Raw genomic sequence first — 15,136 nt, 5'->3', positions numbered from 1 at the left:
TCCTTAATTTTTCCTTTCTCTCTCAGTTCATTTCTTGATCAGGAAAGTGTAAATTAGAGGAGATGTACATCTCAGCTGCGGAAATGTTCCAGAGAGTATAGTACCACATGCATTTGTCAGCCCTGCTCTCTACAGCTAAAATGAAGAGGCTTCCATCACTTTTGCTATGGCAACCACTCCATGTACTTCAGTGAAACTTCATTTAACTTCTTTTCCTCTGATGATATTGAGCTGGATTTGTCCTTCCCATGGTCAAAAAGCCTGCAAAAGCCACTCTGAATTCTGCCTGCATGGGCAGAAATTGAAGGCTAAGCCAGACGAGCCACTTTGACAGTGCAAACTGCCTAAATGAAAACGTATGCAATGTCTATACGTAGGCAAATAAATCCAAATTAATTCAATCTTACAGAGGAAGGTTTGTTTATTCATTACACAGAGTAAAATTGAGAGTCAATTTGTAGAGACCTGGGCTGGTATTGGCCTTCTGACACTGCAATGCGAAACTGGCAGCCCATGCTCTGAGCAAGCTAAGAAATCCTGCTCTTCCATCTTCCAAACAAACAAAGAAGGAAGGGATCAATTTTAAGCCGTGTCTTTCTTCTCTTGGGGGTGATGAGTCATTAGGAAACCTTCTTCAGAGTTCACCTTCTCCACCCCGCTTCCAGTGATTCCTCTTCCCAGATTTTTGAAGAGAAGTAACTGCACTTGAAGCTTGGACATGTGCATTAACCTGCTGCTCCCTGTCTGTTTTACTCCGTGTTCTTTGCAAGATATTTCTAACCAAGGGGTAGCTAATGGTGCCCCCAGGAAAATACCCCTAAACCTGGATATCTTTGCATTAGGTGCCTGTCATCCAGATTTTGACCTGATCCTTTGGAGCCATCTTACTCAGGAGAGAGGGCAAAATTTTACCCTGAAACTGGTGAAACGAGAAGAAATTTAGTCTTTACTTTCTCAGAAAAGTCATGAGTTTCTGAGTCCTGCTGTCAACTTTTGAGGTACAGACTAAAAGGAGCAGCATTTCTGTTAATTCCCTTAGAGCCATCTGCATTTATTTCCTGCTTTGTTGCTAATTAATCTGTTTGTACTATTTATACATTTGAACTGTCACGAGTCTAAAACTGATCCAAATTACTTCACAGCAACTAGGGAGTAGCCTTGGGGAAATCAGAGGCATTCCAGGGCACTTCGGATGCAAGCCTAACTTCTGAAACCTTCCTCCCCAGGGAAATCTCTCTCCCCTGGAGAGAGCACATGCAGTCAGCTTAAACTATAAGCGCCAGGCTCTTTGCAGTGTCTAGACTCAGTCAGTCTGTTTTACTCTCCCAGCTTGTCAGTGCTATTAGCCCACTCCTGCACTGAATTTTATCCACTGAAAAGCAGATTTGCCCAGGGCTGCAAATTGCTTTGCAGCCTTTGGCCTCGTGATGTTTGTAAACAGAGCCAGACAAACCAAGAGGTAGCTACCTATATATAGACATATGCATACACAAACCATTCCTGAAGCTTTGCTCACACCACGGATTGCACATGTATAATACCAGCTCCTGCTGAGGTATTGAGATTCAGTGGCTTTGAGTCCTTAAGCAAGCAACTCTGAATTGTACAGAAATCACTGGAGACAAGAATAGTGTATGCAGGTGCTGGTGCAATTTTCTTCCACATGACTTTTCCAGTGCTGAAGGGCTCCTGCCATTCCAGCTCTGGATTCCAAGCAGACACAGTGTCACCTAGAGGAGAAAGTATGGCCATGCACATAGAGATACAGAGAGAAAATATTTTCATGGGAATAGAAGTCATGAAAGAAACCAGTGCTCGTACTGATACAAACTGCAGTTTTCCCTCCCTCATTATCTTTCTGGGTTGTGCTGTGTGTGTGTGCATGGGGCATGACATGAAGGTCTCTTGGGAAACTCCTTTGTGATAAACCATAAAGAATATCTCACTGATCTGGGTCATTTCTGTCTTTCTATTATCTCCTCCTTATTTCACTTCCCTTGAGCATAGCAGGCTAACAATAACTTTTGATACTTCAGTGCCCAGTTTGAAATGCTGTAGAAATAGCTTGGATAGTGAATTATGCCTTTGTAATTGGAGACGAGAGCCAGCAGGAGCCAGGAGGAAGATGATTGGCTTGCATTTAGGTTCTCCTTCTAAAGGCCCTACTATTTCTTTGCTTCTACTGTACAGGAAGCAGACAAGCTGTTATTTCTAGCTGTTGAGTACAATAGGGCTTGGAAGAAATGCCTTGGGTTTATATTAACCTCCTGTATTGAAAATCTTGGCAGAGTTAACTCAGTCCTATACCCTTGCAAGATGCAATAGATAAATGAAGTATTGAGCAGTTCACTGCATGGGAGGTTTTTCAATACTGCTTTAGAATAAAAGCAGTTTGGCACGGGCGTTTCAGGTAGTGCAGAGCATCGTGCTGGTTTTGGCCAAAGTTTCCCCTTGTGTGTCCCTGCTGCGCAGTCTCTTCTGCTCTTGGAGAGCTGGTATAATTTGTCCCCAAAGATGGATAAACTTATTTCACATGGCACCTAGATAAATTTCTAGCATTTATACTTCCTACTCGCAGGCATTAGGAGAGCATTAAACATAGTGGTCCTGGGGTTAGCTGCTTGATTGCGTGATAGAATTTCATGCTGTGTAGGAAGGGGAAATGAAGAGTAACAATAACAGAGCTTTACAATATGCTCTTCAGTTAAAGAAATCTAAAAGCAGTTCCAAAAAGGCTGGCATGTGGGAGAAGCATTGACACGGGCCTGGCAGGAAAGGTAATCTGAGTCCAAAGTCAATTCTGCCCTGGACTTGGAAGATAAGCATCCATGAGCAGGAATAACTTTGCATGAGTGACTTCTTCCACAAGAAGTGAAGCTGTCAAACTCATTTTGAGAGCATTTCTTCAGATGCAAACAGCTGCCTCCAGGCTTTGGAAACAGCATGTTATTTAGGCAGTACCTGATGTAAAAAACAGTTTTGAAAAGCCTTTCTTTAAAAGTATTTGTGTAAAACGAGCCCAGCAATCGTAGTCAAAGCTGTCCTGGGATATACTGGAATCACAGGAGACAGACAAAGATCACGAGAACCCCACTGGGTTTAAGAACAACAATGAAGAATGTGGCCCTACCGGTACAAATGAAACCGAACAATAATCCAGGATATTCTTAACATAGTCAGTTTGGAATATGAGATTAACGAACACTGCTAATTAGCTGACACAAGATCAACTACGATTCATGTTCAGAGGACATGAATAGGAGGGGGTATGGGTATTTCTTTGGTGAACGGAGTTGTTAATAGTTGAATTTAGAGCAAGATTAGACATAAGGCTGGGATGTGCTGAGCACCGGCTGATCGCTTGCAACTTCAGTTGACTTGAGGGCCACTTTGAAGGATTTCACACCTCTCCGCATTTCATATTCCAAAACCAGGACTCTTTCAGAAGGCTGCTTTAAGTATAACTCATATTTAAAGAACACAATTTGATTATTGGTTCCAGAGGTGGGAGCTTGTTTGTCCAAACATGATTTATGCTTGTAAATGAGATTCAGTCATCTTCTTGGTAATATTTAGATACCAGAAGAATAACAGGCTGGACTTAAGAGTCTTCTATATCTCCTACTTCAGTTCATTCTGTTCAGTATCATCTACCCATCCAGCTATCCCTATCCTCAGTATGCACTGATGACTTAGAAAAGTCACTCTGTCTTGCACATAATCTTAATCATGCAGGTGATTACTGAACAGTTCTGTGCAGTGGGCAACATGAAACAACTCCTGCAAGCATGTTGATGTTTTATTTAGCAGCACATTCCTATAACATAGTTGTTCAGAGAAAAGTAGATACCTGCAGAAGAGATGGGTGAATTTGTTCAAATCTTGATAGTCAGAGACATCTGACTGGGGTAGATATTTTATAACCAAGTATGTTCATATTCTAGGCTTGGTCTGCTCCTTTGAGTTACTAGGTACAGCAATCCCATAATGATTTTCTAATAGCAAGCTAATTGATAGTGGATTGGGGATTATGCTTAGCATATGGGAAACCCCACATTTTAGGAAATGGAGAAAAGTAGGAAGGAGAAGTTCTGTTAGGTGTTGTCCTCCACTAACACTGGACATACTACACATCAAATCCCCTGCTTGTATGCTGATCACCCCACTCATTAAGCAGTAGGAGTTGATTAAACAAAAGTCACTCAGTCTGATGATGGAGGTTGTGTTAAGTTCCAAAGCAGATCAAATTAGATGGCTGGATAAGTAGTTGCATGCATTAACATTAACTAGCCCTCTCATTTGTAAAGATCCAGGCAATATCTTTCTGGGTGCAGCCCAATCAGCATTTAAATCATGTTCTCACATGAATTGCTCAATCATGTTTCTGATACTGCAGGTCTGTGGCTACAAAGCATACATTATTAAAAATAAATAGATAAATAAATAAATAGACATACTTTGGGCAGGTGGAAAGCCTGATAAGCAGATTGTCCCCTCCAAATTAACCTGCCTGGGATGGTTAGAGCTACATTTTGTGCTGTTATTAGATTCAGGAGTCATTGGGATTTAAATCCAATGACCTCGAGATTAGATGTGTTCAGTCTCCTGAGTCATCCAAAACCTGTGTCTGAGAAATGTATTAATATCAGTGCTGCTGTGCTTCAGAGCATGGGTTATCAAATCTTGCAGTGTCGTTTCAGGTCAGGGTTATGAAAACCTGTTGTGCTATTTCAGGTGCTGTTAGGTAACCCATATGCATAAGCAATATTTACCAGTGTTTTCTGCATTGTTTCTGACATGCTAAACATTCAGGAATCCTACTGAAATCTATGGAAGCTGCATACTTTCTGCCCCTTTGGAAAGGAAAGGAAGTGTTTCTGGTGCTTTTTTGATGGATGGACATGTCTGTGCTTGGTTTACAGTAGGAACACTTAACACCTTCTGGTGTGGACATTCTGGTGCCGATTTCTCACAAACGAATGGATAGGAAGCACAAAGCAGGAAAAAAAAAAGAACTGCCTTTGCTAAGGCTACTTCTTCCATTATTTCTGATATGAAAATATCTGTGTGCACTTACGGTTACCCCCATTTGTATTAACTTAAACAGTAAATCCGTAGCAGCAGGGCAGTATTGTCCTGTGTAGCAATGAGTCCCGATGTGTAGCAAGTTTTGTTTAAAAAAAAGAAAAAAAAAGAAGAAGAAGAAGAGACTAAATATAGTTATTGCCATGTTCAGGAAACAAAGAAAAAAAAAGAGAGAGAGAGAGAGAGAGCAGTTATAAAGCTTCATCATTTCTTTCCTGCAGAAGAAATTCAAGTGCACTCTGCCCTATCAGTTTTAGGCAGACAGATGCCTTCATACTAGAAAGGCTCAATAATATTGCATTATTATTATGACTTCTTTAGAGAGGATAACATTTCAACTATTAAAATCACTCGCTTTGTCCAGGCTCATTGTTAACAACCTACTTTATCATCATCAGTAACCCAAGTAGTAATGCTCTCACTGGATATGGTAATCAAGAATTGATTTACAGTCTGAGCTGAGCCTAGCTGCCATTATGGGAGTCTCAGTTGCCTAGAGATGAGAAGTGACTTCCAAGCTGTTCATTTGTTCTTTCTCCTTTAAAAGTTGGTTTGGCACAGACCAGTATCCCCTCTCTTGTACATACCTGAATCTCTCTTACTGCAAAATAAGCCTGTGTAATGCTTATGAGATGAAACTTTATGAAAGTCACATTCTATGAGGTTTTGCTGGCAGACTGCAAATAGTTGATGCAGTCAAAGATTCATAACTGCTATCAAAAGCTGGGAAAACTTCCTGGAAGAAAATGAAGCCTCTTTGCATCATTACCCAAAGTCTAAATATCCCAGTGGCTGGACTGATTGCTGGGCCCCTCAGAGCGCTTAGGTCACTTGGCCACGATGTGCTTACTGCACAGATGACAGACTACTTCTGCTTGATAAAGATGTAGCTGAGGTTTGGAGCCTGACCTTTCATCCTGTACTTGCACATCCTCTGTTTCTATTAGTCATACAAGAGAAGTGGACTTTGGTGGAAATAAAAAAAAGCTGGTGTTAGAACAACTGAAAGTGTCCTTCCAAATATTTCCTTTGGAGACAGTGGATATTTGGTCTCTTGAAAATAGCAGTTATTTTATTAATTTGTAGCCAATTAAACATGAGCTGCTATAGCGAATTAGGCTGGTCAGAAGAAAATGTGTTTTCATTCCTGTCTGCAACAGGACTCAGAAGAGTTTGATTGCAATGAAAGAAAAGGACCGTGAAAAGCAGTTCTACTTCCTGGCTTTTGCTAGACATAATACCTACAGCTGCTCTTTCTCTAGCACAAAAACTTTCCTGGACAGTAGGCGTTGGCAATATTAGGAAGGAGTAAATTCATCCACGAGGCTGTTGTCTCAGTCACATATCACCCAAACCATAGCCAACAGAATGAAACACTTCCCTTGACATAGTGATCCAGTGATTTCAATAAAATATTAAGTGTTAACAAGGCTAATTTGGCAAACAGAACATATAGAGCACGTATTTTGATTGGTACAAGGAGTTGTAAACCCATAACTCTGTACTAAAGTGTCGGGAAGACTCCTGTCTAGATAAATTCTCTTTTCTGAAAAATTATAGCAGACTGGAAAAAAAAAATAGCAAGCACTGTTATGTGTTGGTTTTTCAGAAATTGTGTGATCAGGTTGCAAATTAGTCTGAATTCAAAGGTAACCTACAAACACAATGTGTCATGCATTCTCTCTTTTTCTTCAATGAAGATGTCTGAGCAGTTTGAGAGAGAAGGGAGCAATGGAGATGAAATTGTCCAGAGATGACAGGAGGAGGATTTATTGGCATGTGATCAATGAAAATAAGCCAGCTTGTTTTCACTTATTACCCATGTTGCTTCAGATCAAAGTTTTACAAAGCGATAGGTAGTTGCATGCTCAGATTTGAGATCTCTCAGAGGTGCTGATGCTGCTGATGTTACCCTTTTAACATCCAAACATTTTTTTTCATTCTATCTATCTCATTGGAGGGAGTAGGCCTTAGCACTGAGCATCTGTCACTGTATTTTAAGCACGGCAATCAATAACCAGAAAACCTTAGTGGCTTCTCAGTTGCCTCATCTAAAACATAAGAGAAGTTCTGAAATCAGCATTGAGCTGTCTCCAGCCCACTGCATAACTTGTGTTAAAAGTGGGGCTGGCTGCCTTCTGCCTTCAAACAGAAATGGAAGATACAGATGTCTGTTTTTCCCAAACAAAAGAGTTGTGCTTTGGAATCTGAATGTCCCAGACTTAATCCTTACAGTTAATCTCCAAAGCAGCATGTTACAAATATATGTAATCTGCATTCCTGAGCCCACAGCCCCCCTAAATTCACACCCTCTGAACATTCAGTTCTGCTCTGGCTATGGCCCTATGGATTAAAATTAAAAGGATCCCAAGAGGTCCTCTAATCCATCCGCCTGCCCTGGGATGCAGCCCATGTTCCCTTTTTTTGAGCAGAAGTTGCACAGCTCACCAGTCTGATGTCCCTGAACACCTCAAGGGCTCTGCTCTGAAAATGAGGAGGAACAGATGCTTTCTGTGTTATTTTAGTATGAATATTTGTGTTCTTCTGAAATGAACAGAGAGTAATATCAGTAACCTCTTGTTTTTATAAAGGTCAAAGAGAGTGTGACAGTGGTTTCTATGGAAATAGAGTGAAAAAGCTTGGATTACTTCTTAGGGCAGTGAGAGGATGACTTGAACCATAACAAAATGCAGCTGAAATTCTTCCCATACTGCAAAAGAAGGAAAGATGTTGCTATCTAGTGGTGACTAACAGGCCAATGAAAGTGTCCCATTAGCCAGAAGGGCCAGGGCAAGGACAAGCCACAAAGAGCCCTGGTGAAATAGCTACAAGAGAAATCATTCCCTTTATAAGATGGAGGGGAGCCATGGACTGAGCTGCTCCATTTGTTCCTGCAAGTCTTTATTTCACACTGTCACTAGATAAGCATTTTCCAAAACACTAAACAAAAAGGAAGTCATCACTCATAATTGCTCATTAGGAGTCATTACAGCTCCTTGAGTCCAGTCAGCATTTATGAGCCTGTCTTTAAACTCTGGCATTGCTAGGTGTATTTATTACATGTTAATTAGTGCATGTGCACACATTTGAGTTTACTGAGCATCTCCTGCTGAGGATATTAGATTTCTAGAGAAGCTGCTCATCTCAGGCACAGATACCCCCCAGTAAGCAGATTCCCACTGGGCAAAGCTCATTAATTAATGAGAAGCTCTGGATTAGCATTTTGAATCCGGGCATGGAAGTGACCAGCTAGGAGCAGCTGAATGACAATTAGAGCAGACTGTCTTGCAACAGCAGGATGCAGCTGCACGCTCTCCATTTCCCTGCTGACTTCTCCATTCCCCCGTTAGGACATTCAGCTTCAGCAGAACCTGTCAAGTATTTCCTAAATTGCTTGAGAAACTTCTTGCAGTGCATGTATGAACAGGGGAGAGAGGAGAATTTGGCAATTCAAGGAAATGATAGTGTCAGAAGTGGCTAGAAAATGTTGTCAGTCTTAAGAGGTTAACCTGGAGACCTCAGGAAGATTTTAAGCTCCTTAATGGGAGCAGTCTTAAAGACGGTAATATTACAAAAGTGCTCAAAAGAAGAAAAGCTTTCTGCTGCAAGGAACTTATATAATGTCGATTAAGCCTTTCTAAGGGATAAAATAAAGGGAGAGTTGGCATTAAAATAGACCTACTGCCTGATGAAGAATCTGCAAAAGCTGGCAAGCAGGAGGAGATATAGGAGCTATAGATGTTTATCACAAAGGAAGTTTTAGATCGTGCCTGTTCCATGCAGACACAAAAAAATGCACTAAACACTGGGCTGGGCGTAGAGTGAGGTATCTGCAGCCTTAGTTTAAGAAGATGTGTGTCCCACTGCAGTGAATGGAGAGAAGTTTTGAGAGCTCCTCAGAGCCGCTATTCAGCCTCCTTGCACTGACTAAAGTGAAATTTTATGCACATCCCCAAAGTCACATCATATTTTTATGGGTTGGCCACCTCCTCAGATGACTTCTAGGAGAAGGCAGCGGTCGCTGTTCTGGTCTGTAGTCTAGCTTTTATAAAATGTAAAGTAAAAAGTTTCAAGGGGTTTCTTTCATGAACACAGGTGAAAGACGCAGAAATCCCCGTGTGGCCCCTGTGAGCATGCCTACATCAGCACAATGAACGCCATTTTGTTTAGTTTAGGGGCATGACCTGACATCTTTTTGAACTGCAAGCAAACATTTCAGCAACCAAATTGTTTCCTCTGTAACAAACTATTTGCTGCTGTTGGGGCAGTGCATTATGCACACTGACTACAGTGTCATCTCAGTATTTTGTCTAAGAGAAAATCTTGAATCAGACACCGGGGTAATACCTCAGCCTACAGTCAAGCCTCACACCAGACTTGGCCATTCCCTAATGAGTTTTCAGTTTAAGCAAACAAGACAGGTAAAGAGTAGGGAAAAGACAATTTTCCTCCCATATTCCTATACCCGTCCTATCAGACAAAAAGAGAAAAAATCAACTCACCTAAAAACCAGTCAGCTCTAATATTGAATCGAGGCAGACTAGGACCTTGGTGTCAGCGTGGCTTTGTGAATGGGGCCAGCAGTTGCCCAGGTCTGGGATGTCCTCTAGTGGCCAGTACTGCACGCTGGGCGCTGGAGGAAGGAAACGCAGCTTTTCTGGAAAGAAACAGATAATAGCTTCCCTAAGCATTGCTTTGGCTTCCCACAGAGACAAGTCTGGAGAGTTCCAGATATCTTTGTCAGTTGTTAAATTCGGTGTACAGATGCCATTACAGGCTCCTCTAAGAGCCCGATCATTCACTGCGTGAATCCTATATTGCAACACTGAATAAAGCAAAGCACTTGCCATTCCTGCAGAAGAAAGACAGAAATAATGCTCCTGTATTACAGTAGGGGCTATAAAGCAGATCTGAAAGTACTTTGGTGCCAGGCTCGGCTGGGTGGTTTGAGCTGGCACAGGACAGAGAGCTCAGGCCCAGCGTGAAGGCCTTGCCACTTCTGGCATCGGATAGTGAACAGGCAGGGAATCTGGATCAGGCCTCACCTCTGAACAGGGAGGATCTCCCTCACACATATGAAGTAGAAAGATTGAGGGAAGTTCGTTTTAACACCTGGGTCACAACAATATGTTTCACCTGGCTGACTTCGGAGGATAGATTTAGTCTCTGCTCATCTTAAAAAAAGCTGCACAGGCAATTCAAGTTGCCAAGTGTTGAGAAACACTGTAAAATTCAGCTGGTGACTCTGTCTGAGAGGAAAGTGATGAACAACTCTAGTGTTGTATTTCATAATAGCAAAAGAAATAGATGCAGTCTGAAGGAGCCAAGACTGATTTTTCACACAAAGTACTTAAAAATCAGTTCAACTTGAAGTGAATGCTCCAGTCAATTTGTTTTTCCACTATCTGACCTGCTTTGTTAGTAATGTAAGAGTAATAGAAAAAATATATTGACAAAACCATATCCACAGAATACAGAGCAAAGCCTGCCTGCACTCACAGGGAAGACTATTACCGATTGCTACAAGAATGTTTCTCAAAATGGTTTATAAGGCATCAGCAAGTCTTTAATTTAACTGTGTGCCATTATTACATGCTGAGTGTGGGTTATTATTGTACTAATAAACCATAAAGAAGACTCTATAACTTCATTACCACAGTCAATTGCCATGTGCAGTGTTAATTTACCAACAGATCATTAATTGCCAGTACTCGCTGAAATGTAGACATAAAGCAAAACTATTGGGCAGAGTTTCTTTTCCAGATTCTGTTCTGCTGACAGCAGTCAGACTGAGCACACACAGGAGTAGCTGGGATTTGCCAGTGGCAAGGCTTAGCAAGCGCAAGAACACAACCAGGGAGGAAGCCACGAGGGCTTCCAGTCCCAGCAGTAACTCCACTGACCTCTTTGTACAATGTAGGTAGTGTTTTCAAAAAAGCCAAACGTATTCTGATCTGAACCCTTAAGAACGCAGGTTTTGCACTATCCGACAATTTCACAAACGTAACTGTTTGGGGAACTATCATTCTTTTTTCCATAGAGGAAAATCAAAATAAAATATTTTGTTTAACTGAAGCAGCCTACCTGTGATATTCTTAACTTCTTCAATAAAGTGATACACTGCATTGTTTTATTGCGTCATTGGGGATATGTTTTGTTGGGGGAGTGGTTTCTGAACCCTCTTTGGGCTCTGTAATAGGATGTACTGGATGTACATGCAGATGTATATTGTGGACTTCTATGTAGTCCTCAACATAGCACCACAGTCATCAGCTGATAAACAACTTTAAGTGCATTAGTGAAGGTGTTGGAACAGAAAAATACTGTTTAATGTTGACAGAAATGAGAGATATTTACATCAATCCAATAAAACAAAATATTTTAATTTTGTTAATTTAGTTTGGGAATTTAATTTTAGTAATACTGAAAATGCAAAAACACACGCTAAAATCCCTGAACCTATGAGAAGTTCATGTTTGTCTGATTCACAATGAACCTATACACTGAAACTTTATCTGGGGATGAAATTCCAAATTGCAGTATTTTGAATCAGCATATTTGTTCCAGTTCTTGCATAAAGCGCAATGGTCCTGATTCTGTATGGGGTGTGCAACCCTCTCTTAATGATGCCATTACAACTGGAAACTTTTTATGCTTGCTATCCCCAGAGATGTGCAACCCCACTCCTTTCACATACAAGATGGGATATATTAAGCACGACAGGAAAAGTTCTTTATATGCTCATCTAAATTGTTGGCACACTAATTTCCTTGTGTAAAGCTTTTCTTACACTTTAATACTCGATACAGGAATGTGAAAGGTTATATAAGGTGATAAAAATATTCCTACCACAGTCAAAATGGGATAGGTCCCTGAGAATGAATATGTTGGGAGATACCCTAAAACAGAAAAGTATTAGCAGTACTCTGCAGCTCATACATACTGTTCAGAGATGGCCTTGATTCTCAATCTGGTGAAAGAGGTGATGTCTAACTGGGAGGTTTTTGTAGTTCTGATGACAAGGTGGTAATTTAACACCATGGTCAGCTGTACCCTGAAGCATGTTTCTAATTAGTAGGAGTAAGACAAGGGGAAAAATACAAGCGAGGGAGCGCTTGAAAGTTTAAGGGCATTAATTGCCTCCCAGCTGTCAGGGTAGTAATTAAATTCAGCTTGTTGACTTCAGCTTTGTTGCGATTATGTGAAATTAATCTTCAAACACACTGAAAGCTTCCATTGCTGTTCACTTTAGTGCTGAAACCAGCAAATCCCAAACAATACGAGAGAGGCATTGGCATGCATCTAGCAGCCACCCCAAAAAAAAACGTCAATTTAGAGAAATGCGATGAAACTTTTTTTCCAGTTTGCTTTTGTGCAGTATTCTCTCCTTATTTATGTCACTGACCAGGCCAAAACTATGCCTGTCTCTCTGGGAGAGCAGAAACTTGACTGACAATCTTTAGAAGAGGTCACAAAAGTCCAGTTGAAATTCTTCTCCCATTCCTTAGCTCAAGCTGGATTAGGTGTGAAGGATTACTTGGAAATTTCAGCTTTCAAAGAACAAATCCTTCCTGCTTGTTAACTTTCGATTAGCACTGTCAACCTCCCTGTGCTATGCATCACACGCAATCAAAAGCAGTTTCTGCTCCAGAAAGCTAGAACTCAAATTCCCTGCTTAGTATGCAAATACACTACCTGACTTGTGCACATGTGTCAAAAATTTATGCATCAGTGTAGTCAGTGGAAGCTTTGCTATTAACATCAACTAGCACGCTAAGCTCTTTTTATGTAAGTGAGGCATGCATAAATATATTAATGCATTTTACATCTTTACTTTCAGAAAAAAATGTCATTTTTCTATAAATACATAAATTCCTTTGTAACTACACTTGCTACATTAATTAAGTGATGTTCACTCCTAAGCAGTGATGTGCCAAGGAGTAATTGATTGGGTGGATTCTTACATCTAGGCAGAAACTCTGTTTATTATCTCTGCTTGCTGCTTTTAGCTACTGGGTTTTGTCTAGGTCCTTAGAACTAGATCAAATTGATAATGTGATTAAGATTTCTCTGCTTATTTTTGATGTCGTCTTTGAGAAGCAGGCAATCTCAGTAATCAAAATTTGCATCAGGAGTCACCCACTTCCCTGGGTATGAGATAATCAGGTAACACATGGTGTGTGACATCTATGTGGAGAAAATAATAAACAATGCACTCTGTATTGCATGGACCAGAAAGAGAAAAAGTGAAGCAGACATCACTATTGCTTTTTCTTCTGAATATGGACACTCATTTAATGTTGCAGTATATCCAGTGAGCCAGCTGCTGCAGGTGAGCTGAATGCTATCATCTCCTGGGTGCAGGGGCACCCTTAGCTTACCTTACATGGGTGAACAAGTGAATTAGCTTAAACCACTACGAGTCAGCTGCTGTTGTTACTGAACCCTGATGCGACGGTTAAAACATGCATTGAATTATTTTGTTGAACTGGATCCTTAGGCTTTATTCTAAAATATTTATTTGGTCTCTGTTGTGGTTCAGCCATAGTTAGTGGTTGTCAGCCTCAAGGCTGTCCAAGACCAAGAGACAAATTGTTTAGTTTAGCACAGAGCACCAGATCTGTCCCCTAGTAGATTATTTTCCTCCAGCAGATCCAGCGATCAATGCTCCCTTGTACCTGCTTTAATGATGGTCAGGTAGGGAGCAGCTCCATGGAGGCTCCTTTCTCATTTTAGTGGAGCATATAGCTAGCACGAGAAGAGTGGATGAAGAGATAACGTATTATGTGGTATAGAATTTCTTACCTCGTGGTTTCCGACAGCAGTATTCGCTGGTGGTTGTCTGGCCATTACCACAAGGGAAGACTCACTGGTCTGTAGCACAGATCTGTTAGTGTCTGCAAAAGAGCCCGGGAAGCAGTGTCATACTGTGGAGAACATCAGGAGGGACTGAAATCTAGCTGGGTCTTCTCGGACTGCCCAGAAATTTTGCTAAGGCAAATTTTTCCATGGCCAGACTGACAAACAATCTAGTGTCCTCTTATCTCTTTGTAGCACCTATCTGATTCTCTAGTTGGTCAAAGGCAGCTACAATCAATGATTCCCTCTTTGTGCTGTGTACAAAGATTTTATAGATTTATTTGTGGATACCTGTTTGACATCACCCTGGAGGATGGCAAACACTACTGGCTCTGTTTTCCTTCAAGAACTATGTTCAGTCCTACGATGCTGTTACACCATATAACCCCTGTTCTTTGCCTCTAATATGGGACATGCCGAAAAAAGATGTCAGTTGATAGAGGGCAGAGTTCAGTTTTCAGAGCTTGTATTACAGGGAAAAGGTTTGCAACATGAAGCCAGCTACTGGATGCAAAGCCTGGCTTTTGAGGTGACCAAAAGGCAGAAACCCTAAGCTGCTTTTGGAATTGTGTGTTTTCTTGAATCTTACTATTATATTCCCTTATAAACTAAATTTGCAGAAGTCTCAGTACAAACTAAAAGGCACTGTGTTATTTTTACCATTCCGGCAATACAGAATTCTTATGATCTGAAAATCAGCCACATCAAACTTCAGCGCCATTGGCTATGTGCCTGGCAGGCATCCGTGGCAGCCTCAAACCGCATGCTTGTGTTCTAGCTGAAGGCAGCTCTTGGCCTTGCTGTTTGTCAGCTTCCCCCTCAAGGGAAGAGTGATGAGGAATTACTGCCAAAGTGTGTAATACTGCAGGACATGAGTCTCCGTCAGCAGAAAGAGCTGGGACTGGTATCTCAGATAAATCTTTTTTTATTTTGTTGACTGCCTCATCGCAAAATTTAGTTCAGCTTTCAAAGGGAAGTGCATAACTAATCCATTTATTTTTGAACAGCGCCAGATATTTAGGTACACATCTAGGATGGAAATGACAATAAACTACTAGAGCTTTGGGAAATTCAAGTAAAGTCTCTGCATTACAGAAGTTCAGGTATGCTCACTTAGGTCATTCAGACCTGGGTATGTCAAAGAAAACTTTAGATGTTTAACTAGGGTATCTGAAAAGCCTAATTGCTGTAC

The 15,136-nt window shown here is 41.0% G+C and overlaps 1 long non-coding RNA gene across 1 annotated transcript; it reads right to left on the bottom strand.

Annotated features, from left to right (window-relative positions):
* Window positions 1-547: 547 nt before the first annotated feature.
* On the bottom strand, window positions 548-12,096 carry LOC310881397. Its single transcript, XR_014572347.1, has 3 exons — window positions 12,029-12,096; window positions 9,588-9,742; window positions 548-1,730 (listed from the first exon to the last, which is right to left on the bottom strand). It is a non-coding gene; the product is annotated as an uncharacterized lncRNA (long non-coding RNA).
* Between the last annotated feature and the right edge of the window lie 3,040 nt (window positions 12,097-15,136).

The sequence above is a fragment of the Anser anser genome, assembly GCF_964211835.1.
Source record: "Anser anser genome assembly, chromosome: 14".
Taxonomy (NCBI): domain Eukaryota; kingdom Metazoa; phylum Chordata; class Aves; order Anseriformes; family Anatidae; genus Anser; species Anser anser.
Note: the sequence above shows the minus strand (reverse complement) of the source record. Positions and strands in the feature narration are given on the sequence as shown.